The sequence below is a fragment of the Pteropus vampyrus genome, unplaced genomic scaffold, assembly GCF_000151845.1.
Source record: "Pteropus vampyrus isolate Shadow unplaced genomic scaffold, Pvam_2.0 Scaffold92, whole genome shotgun sequence".
Taxonomy (NCBI): Eukaryota; Metazoa; Chordata; class Mammalia; order Chiroptera; family Pteropodidae; genus Pteropus; species Pteropus vampyrus.
The window spans coordinates 2,269,172-2,278,385 of NW_011888873.1; the positions used below are offsets into that span (position 1 = coordinate 2,269,172).

Sequence of the window (9,214 nt, forward strand, 5' to 3'; positions counted from 1 at the left end):
GAATGCCAACCCCCAGACAGTCAAATATCCATGTATAACTTCTGACTCCCCCAAAACTTTACTAATAGCTTACTGTTGACCAGAAGTCTTACCAATAACAAACAGGCAATTAACAAACATTTTGTATATGTTAGGCAGAGCCCATTTTATTGCACTTCACTTTATTGTGCTTCACAGACGTTGTATGCTTTACAAATGGAAAGCAAGACCCTCCGCCAGCAAAAAGATTACAACTCTTGAGATACCTTATATGTGGTGGTCTAGATTCTAGAACCAAAACCGCAACATCTCTGAGGTATGTTTGTATTATAGACTGTATTCTTACAATAAAGTAAGCTAAAGAAAATATTTTTAAAAAATCATAAAGATGAGAAAATACATTAACAATATAAACAAAAAAAATCTGGGAATAAGTGAACCTGCACAATTCAAACCCATGTTGTAAGCGCTTCTTTGTCCCACTTGCCTAATGTGTTGGAAATTATGATAAACCCATCCTACTACTCCAAAGCACAAAAGGAGACAGTAGAAAGATAAATACATGTGTGCTTTGGCACTATGATTTAAGTTCTAGAACTTATTAACTCTAAGCTATAATATTTGAGATATTTTCACATCCTATTGTTTAAACAATTCTCCTTTCCCTAATTTCATTCTAAAAATCTCATTCATTTCCTCACTCATTCATTTCCTCATATTTCTGAGTATTTAGTTTAACTCTTGAAAAACTCAGTCATTCTATTATTCTTAGTCCACGAATATGGTTACTCTTCCTCTACGTATTGCTTCATTTAAACGTCATTACAAATTTTTTAGAAGCAACTGGCACTAGATACGGTACTCTTTTTCATTATTAATATAAATGGCTCATGATTCATAGGCATATTTTTCCTAAACAGTGTGATATTAAGACTGCAATTAAATTCTTTTGGTAGAGTATGTGGCCTGAAATAAAAACACACAATAGATTTTTTTAGAAATCTTAAGTTATAGCAGCTCTAAAATAAAGTAGAAGATGAGAAAATTACCTCTTTACAGTTTTTAACAAAATTAAAAGCTTCAGTTTGCCGATGAAATAGTTTCCAAACAGAGGATGGTTCTTCTGGCTTGGACAACCTGGGTCTGTACACTAAGGACAACGGTTTTCTCTCATAATGGGATGCTCGTTCTTCAATTTGCTTCAGTTTTGCTTCCCATTTTCTCTTCATTGGTTCAGAGGTATGAAGAGGCTAAATCCTACCCTGTGTTCAGAGTTTTATCAATTATTACTAAAACAAACAAACAAGAACATCACTGTTTTTGTTTAGAATATATTTTGTTTGGTAAAACTTAAAAACTCATTTCCTTCTTTTATATTTTATGTTTTATATTTATTTTAATGTGAAATGAGAACAGAGCTAGTTATCACAAACCTTTATGATGGCTCTTCCATCTATAGTGCTACAGTTTTAGACAAGTTAGTGAAGGTTCCTAAATCTTAATCAACTGCAAAATGGGAATCAATATCATCCTGAATACTTTATCTGGAGGATAAATGTGACATGATGTGAAAAAGTTTTGTAAATTACAAAGCTTCATGTAGATATCTTGTATCATTATGGTTTTTATTACCACCTTTAATTGTATCAAGTGCTATCTACCTTGCCCAGCTGGTGCTACTACCCTGGCCACCATTCTTGGGCTATTACTTGCCTAGAATTCATTTCTAGGCACTACTGTGCAGTTCTTAGCTCCTTTTTCCTCTGTTTCTGCCCATTGCTCTTACCTCCAAACATAACTGTTAGTTGGAACGATAACTCTGTGTATGAATGGTAACTATAATATTGGCTAGTTTGGGTTTGAGATGTCTATGGTAATCATAAGAATGATTTAATAAATAAATCTTAACTTATGTCTTTTAACTTAATGACTGTATTTTTGTGATAAGTCAATGTTGATGATTGTATTTTAACACTTGTTTATTAATGACATGTGTTTTTGTTTGCATACAATGCTTTCATGTTAGCCATGCCTGGGTAAGGGGACCAGGCAACAGTTTTCCAATTTGGGATTATGTTTATTTACAAAGGAAAAAGATTAGGTTTTGAGAAGGGTTTTGAAAGCTTCCATTGCAGATAATAAATGACAACAAATCCTTTGCCATTCCTTTCATCAAGAGATGCCATCTAAGCCCATTCTCATATTAACTCTGGGCTTGGCCATGTGACTGACTTTGGCCATGTCACATTAACAAATGTGAAGCAAGCAGAGGTTTAATAAGTGCTTTCGTATTGCATTTGGCTATCTTGGAGTCCTTCCCTGAGATTGTCATGCTATTGCTCTAGCTGCACAGAGGATAAAAGGCCATCTGGAGAAGTACCCCAGCTAACAGCCAGCACCAACTATCAGATTTGTGAATTAAGCCATTCTGGATCGTCCAAACATCATCTGAATTCAATTCATGAGTAAACCCAAGTGAATTCAGGTGAGATCTGCCAAAGAGATGCCCAGCCAACTCACAGAACTGTAAGACAAAATTTGTTGGTTTGGTGTTTGGCCTGGTTTTTAAATAGAAATAGGTAACTGATACAGTTTCCCGCTCCACTAATATCATCTATGTCATAATTTATGTAGAAAACAGATATATTAGTTTTTTAAGTGAAATAATAATATATACTAAAGCATCTGAGGTTAAAACTCTTATTTACCTTTGGCAATGTCTTTACAGCATTTTCACTTATCAAATTGATAAATATTCTCTTGTATTTTAGCATACGACTCCTCAACAAAACAAACTCACTGGTAAATGATATTCCCTGAAGGAAAAATAGACTCATCCTAAAAGATTGAGGGTAGGAATGTCATGAGTCATGACATGGTTAGAAAAAAAAGGCATATTATCTATAGATTTCAAATCTGATTTCAAACATAACAGACCTAAGATTCTTCTCTAACCCATATGAAAATTACAAATTATAAACCAAGAAACAGAAATATAATTCTGAAGGTGTCAACATAAATTTCAAAAGACACACTTATGAAAGGAATGTAGTCTCAATGGATTGAAGATGTGGGGCAATTTTTAATAAAATTTTTCAATACAAAGTGATATTGCTAGATAAATTCTGAGTGATATGGCTCCTTATTGATAAATTCTGAGTATTCGGCTCACTTTAATCTGCTTCACATAAAGATAAAAATCCCCTACATTTGGATAGCCTGAGAAATTTACCTTTCTTCTATGAAATTTATTAACTTTTAATAAAGCCCAATAATTAATAAGCACAGACTACAATCATGTGAATTGTAGCTCTAGTACTTAACCAATAACTGACTAGGAATAACCATATGGATCGGATCGGATCTTAGTGACACTGACATCAGGAAAACTTTTTAGTTTTCTAAAAATATTGGTATACCTGTGGAAGTGTCATACATGAAAGTCATGGAGTCCCAGTGAAAAACCAGTTGAACATTTACTGGACTGAGAAAACCATGAGTATCAACAGAAAAAGAAAAAAAAAAAGAGAAGTTCAATATGTCATGCCCTCAAGTGGTTTGGACAATTTGAAAATTTTAACAGCTGGGTTAAGGGTTAGAGGACGACTGAGGCTTGGACTATTCCAGCAGGAGAGTTGAGTGACAAAAGCAAAGGAAATGGAGAACAGGACTACATCTGGCATCCTGGTTTCGGACTATCGTATTTCTCATCCCTACCCTCAGGGAGAACCATATTAGAAATGCTTTTAACTCCTGGTTGGGAAAGAGTTGTCTTTCTTTTATATAAATGTACCTCGAAACCCCTTTTCACATAGGGACCATAACTATTTTTGGTATGTTTCCAAGTTCCAAAGAAAAATGTGTTGTATTTTAAAACAGTAAGCTTAAGAGCTCAATTTTGGTACATTGCACCGGAATGTTTATTTAACCATGTTGGATACTGATTTTATAACTAAAGGTGGTCAGCCTAGAAAAAAGGTTGGCTTAGTCCTTTTAGAGTAACTGTAGTGAGAAAAAAGGCAGTAAGGGTGGAAGTGGAGAGATGCCTTACACAGCCAACCTAAGTAGCCCTGGTTTCCCTAGGTTTATGCTAGACTTGTCCAGCTATGACAGCCTGGTACCCAGAAACAGCTGAACTAGGTGAGGGGGCACTTGCTTCATGATTACAGGCTTCTCAGGTGATCTGAAGCCTACCATGTCATGGTACTCTCCAGCCCAGTTCTTCTGGGTTGGTTTGTTTTGTCTAATTGCAAGTCAATTCTTATTCCCTAACTCTAACTTCTCCCTCTGTCCTGAGAATAGATTCACCAATATTTTGTTTTCTGGCATATATGTTCTAGTTCTAGCATTTAGTAATGCTCTGGGTATTTGGCAATGTTTTCTCACTATCCCTTTTATGGCCCCTTGTAATGCATTTATACTATTTCTCCCACTGCTAAAGTCTTCATAATAAAGTATGTGATTAAAATTAACTTACAGTAATAGTATATAAACTCTTTCCAGAATGACACTTTAAATTGCATAAACTGAATTTTCTTTTTTCCCATTTCAGTCACTTAGCCTGTCTATGATTGAACAATAGTAATTCATATTTAAATTTCTCAAAAGTCTCCTGTAAGGGATAAGAAGGCATATTGTTCTTTTCTAGTTCCCCCTTTCTACTATCCCCAAAGGATCTCCCATCCAAAAAGCCTAACTGCCAGACTAATTGCCCTTAAATCCATTTGTATAACTTTTCATAGGGACACTTATTAATGATTCGGAGCATTACCTAATTCACATTATAGTTTACTTCAAGAAGTCTACAAACTCTCTCCAGAATCTAGCCCTAAACCACTTCCCCAGTTTTTCTTGTTCAGCCTTCTCACCAAATGATAACCACCACTCCCTACACCTGGCCATTCCAAGTGCCCTCTTGCCTGTTTCTCTCACCTGGAATGCTCACTTGCTTTTCCCAATCTTTTCCCCTTCAAGGGCCAGATCAAGTTCTGCCACCTGTGAGACTCTCTGTAAAAAGAAATGGATTCAGAAGACAGTGCCTCCAGCCAACCGTCTGATATAAAGTTTCTCTAGAATAAGTAAATTAGTATAATTCATACCAAAACAGAAAACTGCTGCCATTGCTTTAACTGAAGCATCATTTTGGTAAGAAAGTTTAGCACAGGAAGGGGCTTGTGCATTACCATAGGACTTGTTCAACTATACCGGTGCCTTTATGAATAACTGCGTGCTGAACCACTGATAGGATCTGGGAGAAGGTCCTATTCTTCAGTGTTACTGCAACAACAAAACACTGCCAAACACTGGTCCTCTCTCAATCTGGGAGGGATTAAGGAAGGCCTAAATTTTATTCCTGGGATCAGACTGTAACTCCCGTAACTCTTTTAACAAGAGCAAACTACTTAACCTTTTTAAGCTCAGGCGGGGATTGGAATTCTCACTTCCAGGGGTTGTAGAAAGGATAAAATAAGAAAATGTAGCGTGAAAATGTACCAGCACAAAATAAGAACCCAACAAGTGGTAGCCATATATATATAAAGATATGTATTTGTGTACAAATTATAGCCCCTGATTTGTGCCCAAACAGGCAAGTGTTGGAGGTAGTCTAGTTCTTAACATGGGGGACGTAGTGGGGGAAGGGTGTCCCTGACTTGTCAGAATGTTACGAACCTCTTAAAATTTGACGCAGAACTTGGTTGTCAACTGCGTTCGTAGTCCTCGGCGAAAGCAATCGTAGTTTGCATCAGGCTCTGGAAGAAGTTCGTGACCCAAAACAGGCGAGAAACCAGTAAGGCAGTTAAGGCTTTTGGTTTAGGGTCAGGGAATTAGAAGTGACTTACGGAAAGGCTTCAGGTGGCCTGGGGGAAGCAGAGTTTACCGTCGCGGGTCGCCCCTCTACCTCCCGGAAGTCAGAAGAGGCGTCAGGCCCGCCCTTGACTCCCCTCTCTTTGCCCCTTGGGCCCGGCACGGCCTTCATGTCCCCGTCCGTTTACCTCCGGAAATCTGCGCGGTGAAGGGAAACGTCCGCGTCCTCAGCGGCGAGCGGGACCCAGGCCCTGGTTCCGAGGCCGGACTCCGCGTTCAAAGGGCGCGCGGGGGCGGGGCGGGGGCGGGGGCTGGGACTCGCCCGGGCAAGCGGGCGGGAGCGCGCCAGGCCTATGGGAGGGCGGCGGGAGCGACGATCCCGGGCGGACCCGCGGGGCGCGCACTGGAGCAGTGACGTGTCGCGGCGGGGCGGGGCGGGGCGGGGCCGGCGGGGGCGGGGCTGCTGCCGCAGGCGGAGTCCAGGTTTGCAGCACGCAGAGATCGAGCTGGCGCGGAGCGGGGCGGTCGGGAGTCCGCTGTGTGGGTGCTGTGCGGTGAGTGCTGCCGTCGCTCCTTCTCGCCGCGGGGCCGTCAGCCCTGGGCCCAATCCCTCCATCTTCCCAAGCCCCGCACCCACCCCAGGGACTTTGCTGGGCCTGCAGCCAGTCCGGGCTGACGGAGGAGGTGGGCACAGTCCCGACGGCGGATCCTTTGTTTTGCCACGACGGCGAGTGTTAGGCCGAGCACTGAAGCCCGCGGAGCAAGAGACCCGACCCGGGGCGGGAGGCTGGGCCGGGGATGTGGAGTCCCGAGCTGCCGCGCCCGGAGGGCGGGAGACCGGTCCTATGATCAGGAGGCCAGACCAGGAGCGTTGAGGCCGGAAAGCGGGAGACCGGGCCGGGGATGTGGAGGCCGAATGCGGATACCTGGCTGGAGAGGTCCAGCCTGAGGGACGGGAGGCCGAGCCAGGAGCGTCGAGGCTGGTCGTGATGGATAGGGTGGTGGGCGGGTGGGAGGCCGAGGCTGAGTAGCAGGAGGCTGGACCAGGGTCGCGGAGCCTAGTGGGGAGGGGTGAATGAGGCCGGGCTGTAGGAGGTCGGCCCGGGAGCGGGATGCAGGGAAGTGAGGGTGGTCAGGTCCGCGGGGATGAGACTTGAGACAGAAAGGGAGGAGCGGAGGCTCGGCGACGGAAAACAACGCCCGGAGGACTGGAGGCGAACCTGGTGCTATTCTGGAGGCGCTGTTCCTCACGGTTGATCCTCCCTTTCTTTGTTGGACAAGGGTTTGGTTCCTGCTGTCTTCTCTCTCGAGCTTACGTTTTCTCGGGTTGCCTGTGCGACTCAGTTTTCCAGAGAGGTAATTTCAGGCATTAAACTCCAAGTCCTTTTCAGACCTGAAGCCCTCTCAGAATCCTTCCATCTCATCCCTGTAACTTTGTATCCAAGGCCAAGTCACGTAGGAGCTGCTTTGAAATGCCCCCAGGCCATGTTAAATAAGAGCGCCTTTCTCACCCTTGTTACTCTTATTTTCAGTGGGTCGGCTCTTGATGCAGCTGTCTTTCGTTCTCAAGTGGCACCGCAGTCAGGAAACCAGGAACCAACTTTCTCAACCACCTCTCCCAGCTCCTTCCCCAGTTAGCCACCAAGACCCCTTGACCTCTTAAGTATCCACTAGATCTGTCCACTTCTCTCCATAGCTTATTTAAACCCCGCTAGGCTCTCATTTGGCTACAGCAGCCTCATTAGCTTCAATAATTCCAGATCTTCTGCCCCTCTCCAATCCATTCTTTAAAGCACAGGCTGAGAGATCTTTACGAAATAAAAATCTAGAAAGCTATTCTTTTGCCCACATGATAAACCCAGTCCCTTAACATGGCTAACAAAGCCAAATACAGGTTGGCTCCTGGATTCCCTCCCTGCCTTATCTTTTGAGTACCCCTTTTCACTTTCTGCAAAAACAATTCTGATCTTAATATCTGTTCTCTGCCTGAAACACATTCCCTGTCTCCTGCCATCACATCACATTTGCTCAAAAACCCCTACTTGTGTTTCTTTTCTCGCTAAACACTTCAAGGTTCGGTTTTCCTTTTATATATTCCTTTTACATCTGTCATTTACTAAGAAGGAAAGTCATATCCTTTGCAGTTGTTTACTTACTGTTATTCCTACTAGCTTGTAAGCAAATTCAATGAGGGACTATGTTTATCTTGTTCCTTATTATCTTTCCCCATATCTAGGGCCTGTCACAAGTGAATGCCCACACTATAGTATTATGCTTTTTAAGAATATGTCCTATCCAGAAAAAATAAACCTGTTCTAGGATTACTTATAAATAAAATATTAAAAAGCAATGGTAGAAGTGAAATAGGGAGTTGATGTAACAGTGTGAATGTGCGAGATGGTAATAGGAAGTGCTAAGCAAGGTTGTTAGACCAGCCTGTATCAAAACATGCCCAGCCAGTTGGAATATGTTGTAGGTACATGATCTCTGAGGATGAAATGTAAACCTTGAATCATTCCTATCACAGCTTGATTTTTGAGCTTTGGTTTTGCCTCGCTTTTTTGCAAAAAAGGCTTTTGGAAGTTATAGTGTGTTTTAATGAGTGAATGAACAATTTATTGCAGTTTGGCAATAAAATCTGTTCAAGTAAAAAAAGAAATGAAACTCTGTGCCTATAAAATCAAATTTGCTTTTGCTATCCTGAACAAAGGTCTTGCCTCCTACCATTTTGAAAGACTGACACCTCATCTAATACAGGCATTTACAGTGCTTCTTTACTGTTTTGCTTTCAAACCTAACACAATCTTCTACTGCTTTATCCCCCTTCTAATGCTAGAAAGCAGTCTTTATTTTCATGAATGGCATTAAATGGATTCTGGTACCTCAAATATGGGAAGCACTGGTGTTTGGGCTTAGAAAAAGATTCTTAGACTGTTAGTTACTGTTTTGTATACACTTAATAAATACAAATGTAATGGAGGGGAAATAGGTTAAGTCAGCACAGCCTATATTTACCAGCTCATAGGAGATAATGTCTATGACAGTGCTTTGTAAATCACTGTAATGTTCTTATTTCTCTGCCTATCTTGTTCTTGCCTTCAAGTTACTAACAGAGCTTCTGAATTAGGATAGAATAAGATAACCTTATCTGATATGAACTTAACCCTGTCTGGCCTTGTTGAACCACTTTTGAATACCAGTGAGCATTGGTATAAGTCCCACATAGGAATGGGGACTTTGTCTCTTCCATTAATTCATACACTCAAGGTTAACTACAGTATTCTACACATAGTTGGTGTTCAGTAAATTATTATGGTGGAGGAATAGGTTACCTGAAATTTTTATGAAAGATATCCGAGATCCTTCACATGTATTTCATACAAAATATTTAGGTCTGCAGGGACTTTCCCATTTCTCCTTTTCTCTCTCC

The 9,214-nt window shown here is 41.5% G+C and overlaps 1 protein-coding gene and 1 long non-coding RNA gene across 3 annotated transcripts in view; one reads left to right on the top strand and one right to left on the bottom strand.

Annotated features, from left to right (window-relative positions):
• Positions 1 to 1,001: 1,001 nt before the first annotated feature.
• LOC105294708 lies at positions 1,002 to 6,177 on the bottom strand. 2 transcript variants are annotated; one of them, XR_896087.2, is made up of 3 exons: positions 5,973 to 6,177; positions 5,650 to 5,729; positions 1,002 to 1,241 (listed from the first exon to the last, which is right to left on the bottom strand). It is a non-coding gene; the product is annotated as an uncharacterized LOC105294708 (long non-coding RNA). The 2 variants fall into 2 exon arrangements; XR_002781289.1 differs by having other exon boundaries at positions 5,650 to 5,837.
• Positions 6,178 to 6,256: 79 nt separating this feature from the next.
• CASP3 (caspase 3) overlaps positions 6,257 to 9,214 on the top strand; it is a 19,711-nt gene continuing 16,753 nt past the window's right edge. The window contains exon 1 of the mRNA XM_011364025.2: positions 6,257 to 6,338. The gene's annotated coding sequence lies outside the window, so the exon portion shown is untranslated. The remainder of the gene's footprint in view (positions 6,339 to 9,214) is intronic.